Genomic DNA, 21,727 nt, shown 5'->3' with positions numbered 1-21,727 from the left:
CAACAAAAGCCTTGGTAAAACAAAACAAAACAAACCAAAACAAAACAAAACAAACACACACAACAAAACAGTTCCTCCCCCCCAGCCTTTTCTCCCTTATTCGTTTCTGGTATATTTGTATTAATCCCATTCATATATGCTGCAACACTGATACAAGTTCCAAGGTAACTTTGAGGGGAATGAAAACAGTTCATTTCTCACAATTTCTTTGTCTCTATAAAAGCTGGGTTCTGCCTCCACTGAAAATGCAAAGGTTAATTTTCTAGTTGAAGTTTTGGACTGAGACTCAGAAGACACAGTGCTTGCTACATATTTGGGCTACTCTGGATGCATTACCTTAGTTCTGTACACCATGATCCGTCTCAGCTTCAGCTTCCTTTGACGTCCCTTCCTCCTTCTACCCCTTATCAAACCCTGTCAGTTTGAGCCCAGCAGAGCGTAAGAAACTATTTCCACAGTCTTTGCTCCTCAGCACCATTTGGGTAAGCAGAATGATGGAAAATATCACTGAATCAATATTCGGGAAGAGTAAAGACTATGAAAAATTAGTTCTTACAGGTATTTCTACGAGCCCTGTTGGCATACTGTTAGTTTATTCCAAAAGTAATTCCTGGGAAGTGAATACTATTCCATGTGAATAATGTAGTGAGACAGCAGAAAGAACAAGGTATGGGGAGTTGAGGTCCGATAATTTTAAACATGAGCCTGTACTGCTTTGGAATTTCTGTGAGACCATTTATATAATAAAGTTACAATTTAAAAAGCCTTACAAATACTGGGAACATTAATAGTGCAAAGTGAACTTCACCTAAGTAGAGTCGGTTCACACAGGTCACTCTTTAAGGCAAGTCATCAATACCTTGTTTTTAAACAAAGGGAGATAACGCCTGTGTTACACCTACTTATGGCCTACACACGGGTTTTCTGTGCTTGCAAGGAGTTCATGTGGTTTTAAGCAGAGCTTGCGGAGACTGACACAAGCATCAAACCAGCATCATTCAGCTCGTCCCATGGCTGCTCTGCTGAGACAATATGAAAAGCTAGAGGATGTGTCCAAGCCAAAAGTGGCATCTGCATTAAGTACCTGGAGAGGAAGGAAGCTCTCTGGAAATATAACAGAATCCCTCTAAAACAACAAGAGACAGAACACTATGAGAATAATAGAAGAAAACAGTACCATTTAAGAAAGCAGGAAAGAAAGATGGTGGGATAACTGTAGACGGGAGAGGGACACAAGCAATGGAAACACGAGGGGAAAGGTGAGTAGAGCACCAGGAGAAGGAGGAGAAACCGTGACGGGTGGCAGCAATAGCGACGCCAGCTGCACTGCTTGCAGTCATGAGAGACTAAGACTTTTCCTGCAGTTGTCAGAGGTTTCTTTATTCTTTTACTCTCAGGTTACTAACAAGGGCCTCCAAGTGCCCTTGGAGCCTGCACTTGCCCCAGCTGCTGGCCCGGCCCTGGTTTTGCTGATTTCTGGCGACATCCCTGTCTGCCAGTGGAAGTTGAGGAGAAGCAGCTTCAACAGTTCTCCCTTGCCCATGCAGCGGCTCCTTGCTGCAGAGAACACCACAGCCTGCTCTGTGTCACGGCTGAGATGAACTGTCACTCCCATTTTAAAGCAGTTCAATTATCAGTTGTCACAAACGGTACCAAAGAGTTGTTAGTGATACTGTGGTATCTCCAGCGAGTAAATCAGGAGTATAAACAATTTTTAACTGAAATGAGAGATTGTTCATAGCTCCTCTCTCACCATCAAAGCATCAAATGCTCCTTTTTTTCTTCTCCCAGGGAGTTGATACTCCATTTTTTCTCCAAGCTGTACAAAAGTTGGTGTTCTATACAGCAGCTGGCAAAGGTTACTCCATTGTCTTTTCTCATGCTTAGTGTGACTTTTTGGCCGTGTTTTAGCTAACAGAATTTGGCAGACTGTAGAAAAAAAAAATGCACCTAAAGATTAACACTTCGAATATTTTACCATTAGTTTCACAAGACCGGAAGCAACAGACAAAACTATCAGAAAATTGTTATTTTCCCCCCTTTAGAAATGAGCAAAGACACAAAACCGAAGCAAGTGAAGCAAAGGTATTCCAGTTCACATGGGGCCCCACATCGTGTTAATAAATTCTATTGCTATTCTGGAGATAAGGTCAGAGGCGCGTCTATGCTCGAAAAGGCAAGAAGTTTATCTTCACAAAACCAAGAGTCACCACCTTCGACAAAATCTGCACGCATGAAAGAAAAAAGTTTCTCCTTTGCATCAAATTACCCATAAAAAGCCCAACATCATAACTTGGTGTAGGCCTGCTGAATTTTCGGTGTATCAATGAATGCTTCAGAGCAATTTTGCATGAGCCAGTGTTTCTTCTCCTTCACAAGTATAGTGAAACATGCAGATGCACTGGAGAATTACATTATTAAACGTGCTGCAGAGTATATTAAAAATGGGTTCCTGCTGAAAGTTTGTTTGTTTTGCACTGCAGTTCTCTTTCTGAGTCTTGCTGATGATCGTTGCTATTACTTAAGTCTCCATCACTTAATCATCCGATTCCCCTGGGAAGCAGGGAAAGGGAAGAGGAAGGGGGAAGAAGAAATCTCACCAGCCGGTGCAATGCCTTTGGTCAACAGAGAACAGGGACTTTGACAGAAGTCAGCTGCCTCCTTGGGTCGTTGCTCTGAGATGGTACCACGACCCTCAAGAGGCTGCAAAAGAAACCCAGCCATCACGTTACCACTGAGAGAAGGTCAGAGCACGCACAAAGCACTGCTGTTGAAAAGGTTCCCCCATCCAACAGCAGCAGCTTTTCCCTGCCCTCACCTCCCCATCAGTGGCAGCAGCAGCAAACTGACCGTCTCACAGACTTCCCTCCCCAAGTGTCATCTCTTTCAGTCCCATGCTTGCAGACATTTTCCACATTTGCTTTGCAAGTTAGGTCCATATCTAAGGGAGAGAAACAGACATTAAATTACTTGTTAAAAAAACCAAAAAAACACCACCAAAAACTAAAAACTAAAAAAACAACGAAAACACATGAAATTCACCTCAGCGCAGATGTAGAGGACTTCAAACGCATCGCTGCGTCCCTACTGAATTGCGGAAAACAGACTCCACAATCTGATAGATTGTAAAGTAGGTAAGTTTATTCAGCACTGGGCACACAGGGGATCGCTCCTCCTAATGTGTGTGCTGCCATGTGGCACCGTTGCCTTAGATTTATAGAGCAAATGATTACATATTCATAATATTTCGCAATACGCCTATACATATGCATCACCTATCCCCTCTTCGTATTAAAATTAGCATTTCCATGATCTCCTCCCAGTTGAGTCTGCGCAGTGAGTTCCTTTGTCCTGGGCAGGGGTCGTGAAGGACTGGGCGGTGGTCGTGGGAGGAAGTATCTCCTCTTCCTTAGTGCTGAACTTTTCACCCCGAATTCCTGCGCAGTCTCTGTCATCCCCTGGACCCGCAGAGCAGGTTTGTGCCGGTTGTGGGGTAATCTTCACTTACTCAGGGGTGGAGGAGGCTTTTTACTTAAACAGGAGATAGTGGTCGAGCAACACAAACACAGCACTATCTATCTTGTACGATCTAAAAACTCTTATCTCGACTATTTCCCTTGTCATCCCCTTCTTGCTATTCCCATATTAACCCTTACATCCCCTGTTCCTATCTAGGCCCTGTATCACTACCACAGCTTCACTGATGCATTTCTTCCTGTGGTGACATACGATTACGTCCTTACGTTTGAGCTCGTCCGTTAACCGGCGTTTGCCTTCGTCCCGGCCTCCCACCGAAGCACGCTCTGCGATGAGGAACAGGCTGCCTGACAGCTGCCGACGGCCAGCCGGGGCAACGCCTGCAGCAAGCAGTAGGTAGGCGCTGCAATGCGCATCTTCCCAAGAACACCACACCATGCTGTCCCTGGACGTGCGGCAGCCTCACAGCCGCTGTGTCCCACCAGACCCTGGGACGCGGCGGGTCCTGGCTGGGGATTTGTGGCCCCTCGAGGCCGTGCACCCCTGGAGAGCAGGCGGAACCACCGCCACCCAGCGCCGCGGGGACAGGCGGGATCCTCGGGCACCCTCAGCGCAGCGCTGACACAACGAACCTGCTGCTACCAACACAGGCACCGTCTGCAGAGCGGGGCTGGGAGCTCACCAGCCGCGCCCCACGCTCCCGCAGGCCTCAGCCGCCCGGGACCCCCCTCAGGAGAAGGGGGACGTGACCAGCTCGCCCGCAGCTAATGGCCGCCTGCCCAGAAAATGGCGCCTGCAGGCTGGGGCGCAGCGGCCACGGTCGCACAAAGGCAGGCTTTGTCCCACTTCCATCAGGGTCTCGTTCTTGTTCTCTCGACTGGTCTTCCCAGTTTCAACCCTGCGGTCTGAAATGACGGTTACCTCTTGGCACGTGCCTCAACTGATGCCATGGCTGAGAGATCACATTAAAAAGATTTTGCCCTTTGACAACATTGCTAGCATAAACTTTTCTTCCGGGATGAGGAACGGAAAAAAGCCCAAGGATGAGCCTTCCTGGATCACGTTGGCGATCCCTGCCGATAGCAGAGTTTATCTGCTAGGTTCCTGCGTCAGATCAGTCATGCAACATGCCATTAAACTATGGCCTAAGACACAGCACTGAAAGGACAACAAGCAAAATATCACCTCCCAACCGGCACAAACCCGCTCTGCGGTTTAGCCCGGGTCCAGGAGGCGACAGAGACTGCGCAGGAATTCAGGATGAAAAGTCCAGCAGTGAGGTAGAGGAGATACTTCCTGCCCCGACCACTGCCCAGCTCTTCACGACCCCTGCCCCGGACCAAAGGAGCTCACTGCGCAGCCGCAAGGAGGAGGAGACCTAATTATAATAAGAAGCGAGGGTAGGCGGGAATAGGTTATGAATATGTATACGCGTCTCATGAATACGCAACACACTGTAACATATAAGCAAGACTAGAACGGCAGGGGGGCGCGCACGCTTGTTGCGGGGGAGCGTTCCGCCGTGCGCCCGGCGCCGAATAAGCATACCTGCTTTACAACCCTGAGTTGCGAAGTCTTTCATCCGTAAATCAAGTGCTCGGAGAGAAAGGGGAAACAAGGGAATTCTGAAAGCCTCGGAGCCGTCACGCCCCCACAACTCGTGCACTCAGGTCACTGTTGGGCGCTGTGCTGGAAACAGCCGCCAGCGCCCCCGACATGAGCCCCCTCAGGGCACCCTGGGGCCGGCAGCCGCCGCCGCTCCGACCGGCGGGGCCCGCGCGCTCCGCAGCGCCGGCCGTACCGATCGGCCCGGCCGCCCGGGAGCCCCCTCAGGAGAAGGGGGACGTGACCGGCGCGCCCGCGGCTAATGGCCGCCTGCCCACAAGATGGCGCCCGCGGGCCGCGTCGCGGCGGTAACGGTCGCCCGAAGGCGGGTTTTGTCCCGCTTCCATCAGGGTCTAGTTCTCGTTCTCTCGACTGGTCTTCCCGGTTTCAACCCTGCGGTCTGAAATGAGGGTTACCTCTCGGTACCTGCCTCAACTGATGCCATGGCTGAGAGATCGCACTAAGAAGATGCAGCTTCCATTTGGGTACAAAAAATTCTGTTCCTGAACTTCTGTATTGGTTTTGTCCTTGGACAACACTGCAAGCATAAACTTTTCTTCCAGGACGAGGAGCGGAAAACTGTTCGAGGATGAGTCTTCCTGCATCACATTAGCGATCCCTGCCAATAGCGGACTGTATCTGCTAGGTTCCTGCATGAGAAAGGAGGTGTTCTGTGGCTTTGTACAGATGAACTCGCATGAACCTGTAATTCCTGGTTGCCTCAGCAGGGAGACGCGAAATCCGAAATCGAGAACAGGCTGGAATGCCTTTACCGGGCTCAGTGTCAGATCAGTCACGCGACATGAACTACCCTATGGCCTAAGCCACAGCACTGCAGGGACAACCGGTCCCCGCAAACCAGAAGCCAACAACCTGACTAACTGCCAGTGGTTCAAATTTGCCGTACATTTATGACATAAATTGTGCCTCACGTGTTTGATTTTGCCACCTATTTTTCATGGCCTGTGTGAGTGGAAGAACGCTGTGTCCTTCACAAAATGATGTCACCTCTGTTTTCACAGTGGTTTCTCAAGGATGGGGGGGGTCATGTCCGTCAAACCGTGGGCCTCGTGCTTGCCTCTGCTCTGCAACCAAGACAAAGGCACGGGGGGCGTGCAGAAGCCGTTTCCTGAGATCCTGACACTCTGTTACTGTGGGCCAATCTGGAGCGTACCGCCTCAGCATCCACACAGTTTATAAGACTAATCTTATCAAGAGCTTTATTTTAGGTGGATGAGACATTTTATACTGAAAAAGACCCCAGCGTGATGGTGACTGAGGCTGAGATGACTTGGCAAAGGTACCCGCCGTGAGCTGGAGGTGTCTTGGGAAGGAATTAAGAGTATGGAAACAGTGACGCCCTGCAGCCCGTCATCGCTGTTCAGGTGCACGTGGGCAGTTAGGGGAGGTCGGTGCCTGCGCACAGAAGACACGGAGGCAAAGGGCAGGGTCGGGAGGTGGTCCTGTCCCACTGTGATGGGAGGGAGGTGGTGCAAGTGACAGCCCTGTGTGTGGCAAGCAGTGGGGAAAGGGCCGGTTCGTTGTGAAAATGTATCCCTAAGTCGTGTTTTGGGGAGCCAGGCAGTAATCTAGCCATCGCCTCTTTCCTCCCTGCCGCGGACACAGGTTCTGCTTATGCAGCTTAAGCCACAGCCGGTCCCGCGGACAGGGGAGGGCACCGGGGGCACTTTGCACCGGGAGCCTTCCCAAGACCCCGATGATGTGCATTTGTAACGGCACCTGGAGGCATTGCCAAAGCGACGGAGTTGGGCTTAAGGGCACACACACGGCTCCTTGTCCAACCTTGCTTGCTGGCACAGCCAGCACCCCCAGCGTGATAACTCTGACGAGACCCGTGTGCGTTCGTGTCCACTGCTGAGCTGCTCCGTGGCACAGAGACGCTGCAGCCGGGGCAGCCATCAGTTCCTCGGCTGGCAATGCGGAAGTGGGAGAGCTGTGGAAGAAGCTCTCACCCTCAGGTCTGGCCTTTGCTGAAACCAGTCCCCCTGCATTCCCCAAAACACAGCAAGAAGTTGTTTCTCACGCAGTTCAGGGCACTGAGGGAGAGTTGAGGCTGGGTTCAACGTTAAGAAAGTCCATCCCTGTCAGAACCAATGACCGTCCTCTGGATTCCAGGTCACCCCTCTCCTAAAGCAAAGCCTCCGGGAGAGACCCGGGCAGAAAGCTGACGAGGCATTTCCCAGGGCATAAGCACCAGTTCGCCTCAGGCACTGCTTCTCTGCGCCCTGCAGGGATGAGATCTGTCAAGAGGCACCATTCCGCATCTGTGTCTGTTCTCACGCCTCCCGTGACAGCAGCTGGGCTCCTCTGGATGCCAGGGCACAGCCAAGGGAGGCAGGAGCCTGTTGTTATAAAGCAGAGTTCCGAGGGCTCTTTTCTGGGGGAGAAGCAATGGGGCATCTACAAAGGAGCCCGCTGCCGTGATTCCTACTGCCACGCGACACGGCAGCTGCTGAAGCCAGCAGCAGAAAGATCAGGTCTCTGCACCCTCTTGTGAACGTTCTCCACAATTACAGCGGCGCAAATCCACGGGCCGTCTGCGGCAGGGAGAGCGGCTGTGACACTCGCTCCTCCAGCACACCAGCAGGCCAGATGCCGGCGCTGAAGCGCTGGTGCTGTCAGCAGCTGTTGAACACAAGCCACGCGAGAAACAGCGGAACTCGGGGATTATCCAGCCCCTTCGCTGGCGGGTCACTCCTTTCCACACCGGGCTGCCTCACCGACTCCAAAGACGCCTGAACCTGAGCTCTGCACGCACAGACCCGAAGCCCAAACCCCGGCGCAGGCGCAGACACCTCCAGCAGCACAGACATCAGCCCACCTGGAGAGCTTCCTGCTTCGTCACCCGCTGTGGGGTGCAGAGGCACGTGCTGGAGGGGGCAGGGTTGCAGCTCATCGCGACCGGTTCCACTGACCGCCAGCAGAGTCCGGGGGTGATGCCCAGTTGGGTCCCCGTCGGCTCTGCGGCCAAGCCACCTTCCCCCCTGCCCGCTCTGCCCTGGGCCTCCGCTGCGCTGCGGGCGGGCGGCTGCAGCAGGGTTCCCAGCGGGAGGAGGCGCCGCCGACACGGCCCTGGGGCTGCGGGGGCCCACGGCCGTGCCCCCCAGCAGGCGGGCGCCACTGTCGTGGTTTAGACCTGATTGACAGCCAACCACAATGCAGCACCTCTCTCTCCCTTCCCCTCCGGCAATGAGAAGGGACAGAGAGCCAGGCTTGGGGTTCAAGATAGGACTGGGATGGGGGAAAATCCCCCTTTTATGATCATGAGCAAAAGGCAGACTCGTTAGGGGAAGAAAAAAAAGAACATACATTTATTACAGACACTAACAACACATAACAGAGTAGGACAGTGAGAAGCATTGCCACATCTTGAGAACACCTTCCCCCCACCCCTCCCTTCTTCCCGGGCTCAGCTCTGCTCCCGATATCTCTACCTCCTCCCCCAGTGGCGCAGGGGCAGGGAATGGGGGGGTGCAGTCAGTGCTGCCACTTCCTTCATCTTCGGTGAGGGGAGTGTCCAAAACTTGTTACCCCCTGCTCCATCGTGGTCCCCCTCTCACAGGAGACAGTCCTCCACAAACTTTCTCTGACTTGAATTCCTCCTATGGGCCGCAGCGTTCCCCACACTGCTCCGTCATGGGTCACTAACTTCCTCCGACTGGATTCTCTCCCACGGCTGCAGCCCTTCCCGAGCTGCTCCGGCGTGGGACTCCCCCGCATGCTGCAATCCTCCCAGCACTGAATTACAGCAGCGGGGCTACCTTTTTCCATGAGACCCCGGCCTTCTTCGGGCACAGAACCTTGATCAGCCAAGCAGGAACAACAGGCTGTAAATCAATGTCTGCTCCACCGTAGATCTTCAGGGTGGCGGGGGGGGGGGCCGCCCTGCCGTCTCACCACAGGATACAGGGGGGTCTCTGCTCCGGCACTCCCCCCCCTCCTTTCTTCCTCCGTTCCTCCACTGACCTTGGTGTTCATGCAGCTGCAGCAACTCCTCCTCACAAGTCCGACTGCCCGTCACCACGTCCCTTCTTAAATACGTTGTCGCAGAGGCGCAGCCGATTGGCTCAATTTCCCAAACAGAAGTGGAGCTGACGTGGAGCTGGGGGAGCTTCGAGAAGCTTCTCACAGGGGGCCGCCCCGATAGCCCCCTCCCCTGCCACCAAAAAACTCCACCACTCACTCAACCCAGGACAGCAAGAAAAATAATTCAGGTGTCCAATAAACACTAAAATTGTACCTAAATGCTTGGGTCATCATTATTCGACAGGCAACAACTCCTACTTTAAAACATGGTAGTTCTTCAAAAACAAGTAGCATTTCAAGGAGATACTGAATCATAGCCGATCATCCTATAATCCGAAGGCCACCAGAGTGTTCAAGCCAGTTCCAAGGATGTCCACAAAGGACATTCTTTCAGAAAAGGAAAAAAATTAGATGGTCCTAAAACAACTGTTTGAAGTGAAATTGTCCAAGAGTCCAGAGAATCATGAAATCCAGGAGAGTCATTATCACTTGGAACTCCAAGTTTATATCTTCTCTGAAAAATACTGACTTCATCAGTATCATTAATGCAGGCCAGATCCAGAAGGTGAATAGTAAATACTTTCAATCCAATGTTGTAAAGATTAATGCTTATGATGAATTTTATATTGTGAATAAGAAACCCTGGCGGGTTCAGAGGAACCACTGTCAATTAATAAGCATAAACAGATACACTCATCGTATAAACTTTCTTTTCTGAAATGAAAAGATGGGTTTTTTAAACAGTTGAAGTTTTTCAAAACATTTCTCATTCATATACTAGCCCAATTTACATAATGGGTTTTTAGGATTTTAAGATAGATTGCATTATGGAATAAGTATGTTGATGACTTTTAGCTGTCGTTCATCCTACCATAAAAGGGATCTGAATTTGATCATGTTTTTCATACAGCAGCATTCTACAATCTTGATTTACTTTCCTGTTTAAAAAACTATATTGTAAATACACACTAAAGGAATGGAGAAAGAGTGCGGTAGCGATGAACAAAGAAACTTTTCTGCTTTCCCACTTATTCAAAGGTGAATTCAATTCAGTTTCCCTGTGTTTCACCTATGATTACCTGAAAAATAGAGTCGTAGAATTAGATTCATATGTCTCACATCAAAACATACTTTCTTAACCCAAAGGGCAAGTATACTTTCTATGCAAAGAGAGTGAGTTAGAATTATCTCCTTCTGATCGCATAGACACGGTGTCTCTCATTTTAAGCACATACTTGGGAGAAGCTTTATGTAGAATATACTCAGCTTAGACAGTCATCATGTGGCAGCAATTAGATGCAAAAAAATAGTTTTCAGATAAGTCAGACATTCTTCCTCATCGTATCATATGGTAGGATTTGAATGCCTAGGTGTGATCTGCTTTTATCTTTCTCTTTTAATTCTTTATGACAGAGGTACGGAAAATTTTTCTGGATGATTCACAACTATTTTTCTCATAAGTCAAAAGCGTTGGAGAATTTTCTTAGCAAAGTGGTTGTAGTGGCCACACTATGGGACTTTTTGCCTTTTTAGCTTATTTATTACACTACTGAACAAATAAAAGTGAGATTTGTAGTTGAAACTTTTCTCCACCAGCATGATATGTTGCCTTTTCTATGGAAGTGTGCATTGGCCGTCCTGGTATAATAATTTCCACTGTCTCCCTGTGTTGTGGTTTAACCCCGCGTGACAGATAAGCACCATACTGCTCCTAGACCTAATCAAGCTACTATGAAGAAATTATAATTCCATCCTGGCCAAAACCAGTACACCCTTGTACTTCTTCACTTTGCATTCAGTGCACAAACAGCTATTTATTTTTAAACAGACAAAGACACAAATATGTATACATATTGACCCAAGCTGCATAGTTCATGTGGTATCCCATTCATACAAGACTGTTCCTTCCCTTTGGCTTCAAAGTTTATCCACCTGACAACTGGCTTATTGCTTCGTCAAAGACTGCAGTGGCACTGTTACATTCACTTTATTTAACAGAATGAACGTTTAGTAAATTGTATGGGTTAGGTACACATAACATTACATTATACAAAATATCCAGTTTGTATTTGACATAACCATGTTAACCTTCCCTTTAAAAAGGTGTTTCCACGAGTGCAGCCCATAAAACCATTCATGAGGAAATTGAAATGTGACAATTGTTGGTAACTCTCTGTAAATACTTTTTTTCCGCTTCATTTTTTTTTAAAAAAGACATGCAACACATTTCAATGCAGATATTATATTATTCGCCTCCACTACCCAAAACTGTAAATTTATGTCTGTGCATGATTTAGCTCTACATTCTAGCAGTTATTTTCAGTGATATCTCCCCAGCCTGCTCGTCAGAGCCAGCGGATAAAACTTGATTTCCTCTTGAAGCTGGATAGCTCGAAACATTCTCATAAAAACCCGTTATCTGTACCCACTACTTTAAACTTACTAAACTGCAGTACTGTCACTTGTTAAGTCTCAGGTTCTCTTTCTTTTGCCATCCGAAAACCCCAGCGGAAAAGTTCCAAAAAAACCCAGTGGAAACACCTTCACATGGACCATAAGGTAAGGGCTGAAGTGCATGGCAAGTCTACAGACCACCACGGGATGTGAGAGGAAAAGAGGAAGCCACTCTGCCTCCTAGGTCTTGTTTACAGACAAAAGATGCTGTCACTGAACCAGTATTACGTTTGGGCTGCCACATACTGTGTACACCATGCCACACTACCACTAATACTGTATTCATATTCCAATAACCGTGTTCACACCACTAAAACTGCATCCTCCTTCTTTGTTTCTGTTGTGTAAAATCTGCAAGTCACACATGTATAAATGCAGTTGTCCACTCAGACTTTCCAGTAAACAAACAACAAGACACAGACTACCCTGGAAAAGCCCGCAGACAAGAATTTTCACTCTGGAAAAAGGAAGCTGCACGTTTAATGGAAAGCTTACAACCGTGAGAAGTGGCAAAAAAAAAATGAGTACTGAGCTGCCTCTTCCAATCGCGGCAGTGCTGAAAGGAAGTGGTTGGCAGCTGCTGTTTAAAATGGTGCGCACTGAAAAAGGGCTGGGAAAAAAATCTCTGGAAAGAAAAACCCATAGGGCTGTGGGATCGTTTTTGGAGGACGATGGCAACGCTGGACAAGAGCAAGTCTTTGGCTACATCGCCAAAGGGACGCGAAAAGAGGAAGAAGAACTGAGCGCGCTGTACAGCTGGTGCATGATGAGGACATCTGGACCTTCGTCGGCCAGAAGCCTCGGGACTAGCAAACAGGAATGCAGAAAAACAAGACAAGGATGCCGAGCTTTGTCTGAGGAAAACATGCAAGGCGACGGTTAATGGAAAACATCTGGCCGTTTCTTAAACAGTGGAGAGTTTTCTACCTTGAGCTAAAGGTGCATAGAACGTTGTGTTTGTGCGTGTGAGATTTAATGAACCAATAGGCCTAGGATAGCAGTAACGGACTTGTAGCCGATGAGCTGTCTGGTGTATTACGGACAGAGGGTAGTGACCAATCAGATGTTAGCCTTAGGCGCATGGACAGCGTGTGAAGAATGCATGTAACCCATCAAGCTTTTTGTTTATGTGTGATCAGTTGCTAGGAGGATATATAAACAGCGCGCTTGTATCGGCAACAAACGTCTTGGATTTATGACTCTTACAGAGTTGCCGGAGTCCATTATTCTCCTCACAGGGCACGGCTGGCAGAAAAAATCTCTCTTGCTCTGGGACAACCTGAACAGCAGGGCCCCACGTTGTCGGAGGGCATTCAGGGGACGGCTGTCATGCTCACTCAACTTACCATTTTTCCCAGGGGTGAGGTGTTGGTCACAGTGGGCAACAGGCCCCTGAGCTCACCTGTCTTTAACAGGACCCTGTTCAGCTGCTGCTTTCTCCCTGCGGAGTCACAAAGAGCAGGCAACTTGCGGCAGCTTCACGTTCTAACAAGGAGTTGGTAAAGCGACTGCTTCCCCCCACTTCCCTCAGAGCAAGCTTTCTGGATGTACAAATAGGAATTGGCAGTGGCGGAGAAGACCTTACGGATCTTACACTATCATACAGAACCAGGTGGCACTGGGACGGTATGCTATTTTCCAGCTTTCCGTTCTCCCTGAGACAGGTTAAAGGAATGCTGCGTATCTGATGACTACACCTATGTTTGGACACCTTTCCTCAAAGTATTTTAAAATCATGGAGAGGGTTAAATGCAATTGGTTAGGTACAAGCACTGCATATCTGTGGCTGAAAGGAAAAGGCTTCCTTCATTTGACTATTTTTTCTCCTTCATAAAAGTTCCTGCCTGCTCCCTACCAGTACTCCCTGCCCGAATGCTTCTTGCTCTCCAGAGGCTCTGGTTCATGATTTTCACATTTGCAGTCATTCGGTCTCTCCGCAGGCATGTGTTGTTTCCTCTTATAAGAGTCAAATTAAGGCAGCACAATGTGTGGGAGTTGGCTCGTGTGCAGGTCTTTATGGTACTGAAACCACTGACATACTGTACCACTGGATTGCCAGTTATGCATATGAACATAGCGATGAAGAAGTTGGTCTGTTTTGTTTTGGTTTGTTTTTCTTCTTTTTTCTAACTGTAAATGAATTGAAGCACTTTGGCAATGAGTGTAAATGATGCCAAGTTTTGGTTTTCTTCTTTTTTCTAACCGTAAATGAATTGAAGCACTTTGGCGATGAATGTAAATGATGCCAAGTTTCAAGCAAAGCTTTGGAAAAGTACCCAGCATTTTGTCAATATCCTAAAACATCACACCACAGCAAGGCAGAATAACGTTGACTTCCGACAATACATGTGCACTAAAAATGGTAATTTTCCTCTACCCTGAAGTGATCTAAGGATATCACTTTCATATTTTACCATGCATTAAAAACCTTCTTCATCCCTGAGAACGCAACAGGCCCTTAACTCAAGACTGAGATTTCACATGGCAAGCGAAAGATTTCTCTACACATCATCCATTAACTTAGAATTTTGCTTTGAATGTTCATTCTCATGACAAAGAAAGGGAAAGTCAAAGTTTTAAAAGAAAACGCTGGGTTTTCCTATAGAACTTCCTTGGTCTGTGCATTTTCTGGCCCCTGAGAAAACTGATGGGATTCTTCCCAACCAAACTCCAAAGTGAAAAAGGATGTACAGTTTATTGTAGTTTGTCGACAGACATTTTCTCCTAAACAGGCCTTTGTGCAACCTCAGCTTCCCTGGGAATTCCTAACAAAGTTTTGATGCAATATTACTTACACGCGTGTTCAGAAACAACTGGAGTTTCCCAGGACTCTCCCTCCAGTTCTTTGATTGCTCATTTTGTTGGCCACTAAGAGTCACAACTCCACGCATCTCAGCATCCTTAAAGCCTCAGCTCCCAAGGCAGAGCCCCATCCCACATCCAGGGAAAAGCAAGGAAACAGTCAATGATCAAATTAAGTAATGATTTCACTTGCTGAGTAAATGAATGTCTGAGTTTTGTGCTGCATGAGAAATACATCCAACACACACACACACAGAGCTTTAAAAGACAGTTTGTCTCTCAGCATTTCCTATGAAAGTCTAATTCCCGGTAACATCCATTTACTTTCCCTGCTCAGATTTAAAGCTGTCTTGTGACCTAAAAGAGGAAGGTAAGGTAAGAACCAATGCAGAGGCAACACTCTTCAGCCCAAGCTAAAAAAGCTGAACTAGTTCCCCTGCATGTTATTTTGCTTTGTCTTGCCTGACTGGACACCAACTGTGACAAAATAAATTCTTCTATCATTTTTGCTTGGCTAAATCAAGCCAACTCAAGAACAAATTTATTAAAAGGGAAAAACCATGGGAATGATAGAAAGGAGGAAAATCTCCTTTCCGTTATCTGGGTAACTTGCAGTGCTTTATGTGTGAATGAACAAATCTTCTTTCAAGCTTGACAAGCTGCCAGCAATTTGGATTTGTTCTCATAATATACCTAAAAGAAAACTTCTTATTTCTGCTTCTAATTCATCTCTTCGGCCACAGACACGTATATGTGTAGTTTAATTCACAAGTTAGTATTCAATAAGTTTAGAAGAGCCATTTGCTGTGATTTGGAAGGCCTTAAACAAAACCTCAGGAATAGCTTCAAGACAAACAGGAAGTTATGTCCCTGCTAGCACTGCTGAGACAGATGAACAGCTCACATAATAGCGTAGAATATCTGAACTTTAAAAAGTTTCACTTTCTGCCAAGCTTCTGCACAACACTCGGTAGTGAGGATCCCAGTTAAAAGACCCAATAAGGTAATGGTCCATAAAACAGAAGACAGCACAATACTGAAGGACCTCTTCAAGCTGGGCCAAGTATTAAAGTAGGTCTCGAAGGGGACTAGAACTGAAGCCCCTGTTGTTTTCTTCTGTGCAGATCACCTCCATGGAGTGTTGATGGAGAAAGTGAAATGCTGAGCCTTAAGCCAGTTTCAAACAGATTTAATAAGGATTTGGAATTGCTCTGCAAATGGCCTGACAGATGGTGAAAAAAGTTTAATGTTGACAAATGGACAGTAATACACAGCAGGTTCTAAAAACCCCAGACGTGCTGGGGTACACATGAATGAAACAGGATTCATTCTCAAGGCCTTAACAGTTGACTTCTTGTTAGCAAGCAAACCATGTATAATTATAAAGCTGCATAACCAAGCTGGTGTGAGGTGTTTAACAGCTCAAACTAAGAAGTCTGGAATACCAGCACACAAAGCTTCACTGCAGCAGCTTGTCATGAACAGAGCTCTCACATGCTTGGAATAGTTTGTTTAATCTGACATGCTGCAATCAATGCACCCAAGAAGAGACTCTTCTTGTGATCTCTCCTGTTGTGCAACCGCATAGCAAGAGCAGCCGCTCACGCTCTCTAGTGTAACAGGGCGAGGAAGGACTTTGCAGCTCTGTTGCTGCAACTCAGGCCAAGGTGCTGCAGAGGACTTTCACGTATAACTTCAACATAACTTCCAGGAGGATCTGTTCCATGATCTTACCAGGCACTGAGGTGAGGCTGAGTGCTCAGCAGTTCCCAGGGGCCTCCTTATTACCTCGTTTGAAAATGTGTGCAGTTTCCCTTTTTCCAGTCACCGGGGTCTTTGCCTGACTGCCGTGACATTTCAGAGGCTGGCGTGGAAATGACATCTGCCTGTTCGCTCAGGACCACGGGAGGCCTATTCCAGGGTCCCATGGACTTGTGCATACTCTATTCAATCCAGTCTACCGCTTCCTTCACGACACTCATCCCAACTTTCCAGCAATTCCGCTTGTGTTGTAGTTTTCTGAGGATGCCAGAAGACACATTTTGGAATTTGCTCCCTTTTGTGAGGTTGGTCTGAGCTCCAAAGAACATGCAGGCTGAATACTGCTAACACTGCAGTAGCAGCAGAGCACTTATACTGCTCAGTGCTCAGTACAAGGGTTCAGAGCGGCTGTTGCCAAGGCCTGAGCAAACAGTGGACAAATTGGGAGGCAAGAGTCACCTCATGTTCCAGACATGTCCGGCTTAGTTGCACATACTGCTCCTAGTGCTCTTTTACCCTTTCAAATCATGGTTTTCTCCTGTGTGCAGTGCTTTACCTGGCAAAAAAAGGGCTTTTTCAAAAGTTATGCTCCTTCCTAAATGAATAAACATTCTGCAAAGGTCATTGGACAGTTCTTGACGGTCAGCCAAGGGCTCATCTAAGGAGTGTAGCCCTTCAAGGAGCATCAGGCCCAACAGTTAGCCAAGGGCTCATCTAAGGAGTGTAGCCTTTCAAGGAGCATCAGGCCCACCATTTTCTTTTGGCAGTGTGAATCTGCTCTAAGAGTGATGTGACCAGCCACGGAGCTCTGGTCATCCATGAAAAGTGGTGTTTAGATGCAGAGAAGCTGTGCTCTGAAGACCTTGAGGCCCATGTCCTGGAAGGGACACCGCGCTCCTGGTCGCATGGCCTGTGGTGACCGGCTGGCAGGACCAGTCCTCTGGCCATTTGCCCAGAGACCCCTCCGAGCAGGGGGCTGCGGGGCCCCTCCCGTGCCCGTGGCCGCAGAGAAAGGCAAGGCAGGCAGCAGCACGGCCACGCTGGCTGGGCCCAGGCACCAGCAGCCTTAATTTGGCACGTTCCCCTTGGAAAGGCGCTCCTCGCCCCTGCCACCCGTTGATACAGGGCCTAGATAGGAACAGGGGATGTAAGGGTTAATATGGGAATAGCAAGAAGGGGATGACGAGGGAAATAGTCGAGATAAGAGTTTGCTTAGCTTGTGCGAGACAGATATTGCTGTGTTTGTGTTGCTCGACCACTATCTCCTGTTTAAGTACAAAGCCTCCTCCACCCCTGAGTAAGTGGGTGTCAGTAGAAGATTACCCCACAACCGGCACAAACCTGCTCTGCGGGTCCAGGGGTTGACAGAGACTGCGCAGGAATTCGGGTGAAAAGTTCAGCACTGAGGAAGAGGAGATACTTCCTCCCACGACCACCGCCCAGTCCTTCACGACCCCTGCCCAGGACCAAAGGAACTCACTGCGCAGACTCAACTGGGAGGAGATCATGGAAATGCTAATTTTAATACGAAGCGGGGATAGGTGATGCATATGTATAGGCGTATTGCGAAATATTATGAATATGTAATCATTTGCTCTATAAATCTAAGGCAACGGTGCCACATGGCAGCACACACATTAGGAGGAGCGATCCCCTGTGTGCCCAGCGCTGAATAAACTTACCTACTTTACAATCTATCAGATTGTGGAATCTGTTTTCCACACGTCACCGTTGCTGGCAGCTCTCCGGCTGGAAAGGGTGGGCGCCGTGACAGCTCTTCGGGGCTGCTCGCAGCTCCTTGGCATGGCGGGCAGTCCCTGGGCCCTCCCGCGGCGCTCCAGCAGCCTCGTCTTCTCCCCCTTGCTAAAGGACACAGCAGAAAAGGGCCTCAGCTCTGTGGCCGGGGAGAAGGGCCCCCAGCGCCCCAGCGCCCCAGCGCCGGGCTCAGGCCCGTAGCTCTCAGAGGAGCGGCCGAGCCCAGCCCGCTGCTCCGGGTGGCGTCTCGTGGGCCCTCGTGCCCCAACCAGTCTGCAGCGAGAAGAGCGCAGAGCAGCCGGGGGTGAAGCCGGGCAGGGCCGAGACCCGGGACAGGGCGGGCGCGGCAGCTGAGGGCTGGCTGCCTGCGAGTCACTGCGCGGCGAGGGCAAGCACGGGCTGCCGCCGTTGGGAAGGCAGAGCCCAGCCAGCCGAGCCAGCCTTTCGTGGCCAGCCCGGCCACCTCCAGCGCTGGGACCTGCCCAAGGCTTTCCTCGGCCTCTGCAGGACCTGTCAGATTATCGTCCCTCTGAGTTACATACAAACTTGGGGTAGTATTTATCTGGATGTGTATGTGCGAGTGGGTGGGACTGTGGTCAATCCGTTGTTTCTGGAATAAAGATACAGCACATTCCTTGGCACAATGTGCACGCAGTTACGGTAGGAAAAGCGGAAGCATGGGAGAGAGTGTCTGCGGAGTTGTGCAAAACATTCCTTGAGAAAAGGGGAAGAGCAGGAGATAAACCTGTATAATTCTGTCAAATATTCCTTGAGAAAAGTGGGAGAATAGGACCACGTGGCCTCCAATTCACATTCTTCCGTGGCGCCATGACAACACAAAACACTGGATCTTCTCACTGTCCTGTGCTTGTTTGGGGCACCAAGTGTTAAGGAAATACGCATTTTACAGTTTTTTCACTCTTTCGCTTCTCCCACACTTCACAGCAATGCATGAAGAAAACCAATGCCCACAGGTGGCAGGAGCCAGGCTCTGCACTGGCAGGTGTTCAGAAATGCCGAAATTGGGATGTCTTGCTGTAATGTGAGAATTCCATCACAGGAACTGTATTTTTCCATTTACTGACAAGGCAAACACCGAACTGTGGTACGGACACGCGTGCTTTGCGAATACAAACTGTCACTTGGCACTCGCACTGACTCGGGATGTTTAGATAGAGAAAGCCCAGAAGAGCCTTTGCCGCATGAAAACAGCAATAATGATAACGATAAACCCTTCCACCCTTGTGATGCCTATGTCGCGTACCGATGCAGCCCAAACTCCCAATAGGCTTGGGCTAAAAGTAGTTCTGAGGTCATACGAAAAGCCCAGGAGACCGGGGCTAGCCTGGTACTTGGGCCGTCTGGATGTGCCTCCTCCTCTGGGGGCCCAGATCCCTCAAGGGGAACTGCGCTTATTCATGGCACAGAGTCCACTGTGCACGTCCACTGAACTGCTAGGAAAGCAGCGGCAAGACAGAAACAGGGATTACCTGGATCACTAAATCTCATCTCCTGCAGGCGCATCAGCCATGAAATGAGCACGTATTCCAGAAGGGCTCAGGGCACTTCCTCCAGCCACCACAGAGGGTGCCTTCGGCACTCAGTAGCAAATGGATGGCCTGTCATAAAGTACAAGCTGCCAGGTCTTAGTGAGCGTTCCCCAGGCAGCAGCCAAGAGGAGAACCCTCAGCAGATCTGAAACAAGGGTCAGTGTGAAATGGGATATTAGCCAAATTTGGTATCATGCTTGCACGAGACAAGACACATTGCTTGTATCGCTCTGCCTCTATTTCCTGTTCAAAACAGGGCCCCCCTTTCCTTTCCTTAAATAAGTGTGTATCAGCAAAATATCACCTCCCAACCGGCACAAACCCGCTCTGCGGTTTAGCCCGGGTCCAGGAGGCGACAGAGACTGCGCAGGAATTCAGGATGAAAAGTCCAGCAGTGAGGTAGAGGAGATACTTCCTGCCCCGACCACTGCCCAGCTCTTCACGACCCCTGCCCCGGACCAAAGGAGCTCACTGCGCAGCCGCAAGGAGGAGGAGACCTAATTATAATAAGAAGCGAGGGTAGGCGGGAATAGGTTATGAATATGTATACGCGTCTCATGAATACGCAACACACTGTAACATATAAGCAAGACTAGAACGGCAGGGGGGCGCGCACGCTTGTTGCGGGGGAGCGTTCCGCCGTGCGCCCGGCGCCGAATAAGCATACCTGCTTTACAACCCTGAGTTGCGAAGTCTTTCATCCGTAAATCAAGTGCTCGGAGAGAAAGGGGAAACAAGGGAATTCTGAAAGCCTCGGAGCCGTCACGCCCCCACAACTCGTGCACTCAGGTCACTGTTGGGCGCTGTGCTGGAAACAGCCGCCAGCGCCCCCGACATGAGCCCCCTCAGGGCACCCTGGGGCCGGCAGCCGCCGCCGCTCCGACCGGCGGGGCCCGCGCGCTCCGCAGCGCCGGCCGTACCGATCGGCCCGGCCGCCCGGGAGCCCCCTCAGGAGAAGGGGGACGTGACCGGCGCGCCCGCGGCTAATGGCCGCCTGCCCACAAGATGGCGCCCGCGGGCCGCGTCGCGGCGGTAACGGTCGCCCGAAGGCGGGTTTTGTCCCGCTTCCATCAGGGTCTAGTTCTCGTTCTCTCGACTGGTCTTCCCGGTTTCAACCCTGCGGTCTGAAATGAGGGTTACCTCTCGGTACCTGCCTCAACTGATGCCATGGCTGAGAGATCGCACTAAGAAGATGCAGCTTCCATTTGGGTACAAAAAATTCTGTTCCTGAACGTCTGTATTGGTTTTGTCCTTGGACAACACTGCAAGCATAAACTTTTCTTCCAGGACGAGGAGCGGAAAACTGTTCGAGGATGAGTCTTCCTGCATCACATTAGCGATCCCTGCCAATAGCGGACTGTATCTGCTAGGTTCCTGCATGAGAAAGGAGGTGTTCTGTGGCTTTGTACAGATGAACTCGCATGAACCTGTAATTCCTGGTTGCCTCAGCAGGGAGACGCGAAGAACATCCGAACAGGCTGGAATGCCTTTACCGGGCTCAGTGTCAGATCAGTCACGCGACATGAACTACCCTATGGCCTAAGCCACAGCACTGCAGGGACAACCGGTCCCCGCAAACCAGAAGCCAACAACCTGACTAACTGCCAGTGGTTCAAATTTGCCGTACATTTATGACATAAATTGTGCCTCACGTGTTTGATTTTGCCACCTATTTTTCATGGCCTGTGTGAGTGGAAGAACGCTGTGTCCTTCACAAAATGATGTCACCTCTGTTTTCACAGTGGTTTCTCAAGGATGGGGGGGGGGTCATGTCCGTCAAACCGTGGGCCTCGTGCTTGCCTCTGCTCTGCAACCAAGACAAAGGCACGGGGGGCGTGCAGAAGCCGTTTCCTGAGATCCTGACACTCTGTTACTGTGGGCCAATCTGGAGCGTACCGCCTCAGCATCCACACAGTTTATAAGACTAATCTTATCAAGAGCTTTATTTTAGGTGGATGAGACATTTTATACTGAAAAAGACCCCAGCGTGATGGTGACTGAGGCTGAGATGACTTGGCAAAGGTACCCGCCGTGAGCTGGAGGTGTCTGGGAAGGAATTAAGAGTATGGAAACAGTGACGCCCTGCAGCCCGTCATCGCTGTTCAGGTGCACGTGGGCAGTTAGGGGAGGTCGGTGCCTGCGCACAGAAGACACGGAGGCAAAGGGCAGGGTCGGGAGGTGGTCCTGTCCCACTGTGATGGGAGGGAGGTGGTGCAAGTGACAGCCCTGTGTGTGGCAAGCAGTGGGGAAAGGGCCGGTGTTCGTTGTGAAAATGT

At 49.5% G+C, this 21,727-nt stretch overlaps 2 long non-coding RNA genes across 4 annotated transcripts; both read right to left on the bottom strand.

The window, feature by feature from the left end:
* Positions 1-721: 721 nt before the first annotated feature.
* On the bottom strand, positions 722-5,809 carry LOC116963837. 3 transcript variants are annotated; one of them, XR_006164892.1, is made up of 4 exons: positions 5,026-5,809; positions 3,043-3,115; positions 2,851-2,941; positions 722-2,703 (listed from the first exon to the last, which is right to left on the bottom strand). It is a non-coding gene; the product is annotated as an uncharacterized LOC116963837 (long non-coding RNA). The 3 variants fall into 3 exon arrangements; XR_006164891.1 differs by lacking the exon at positions 3,043-3,115 and having other exon boundaries at positions 2,819-2,941; XR_006164890.1 differs by lacking the exon at positions 3,043-3,115.
* Positions 5,810-9,777: 3,968 nt separating this feature from the next.
* LOC122152906 lies at positions 9,778-20,934 on the bottom strand. Its single transcript, XR_006164889.1, has 3 exons — positions 20,119-20,934; positions 17,829-18,009; positions 9,778-10,208 (listed from the first exon to the last, which is right to left on the bottom strand). It is a non-coding gene; the product is annotated as an uncharacterized LOC122152906 (long non-coding RNA).
* Positions 20,935-21,727: the final 793 nt, after the last annotated feature.

The sequence above is a fragment of the Tyto alba genome, unplaced genomic scaffold, assembly GCF_018691265.1.
Source record: "Tyto alba isolate M040663 unplaced genomic scaffold, T.alba_DEE_v4.0 Super-Scaffold_13, whole genome shotgun sequence".
NCBI lineage: Eukaryota > Metazoa > Chordata > Aves > Strigiformes > Tytonidae > Tyto > Tyto alba.
The sequence above is the reverse complement of the archived record's forward strand: the minus strand, read 5'-3'. Positions and strand labels throughout refer to the sequence as shown.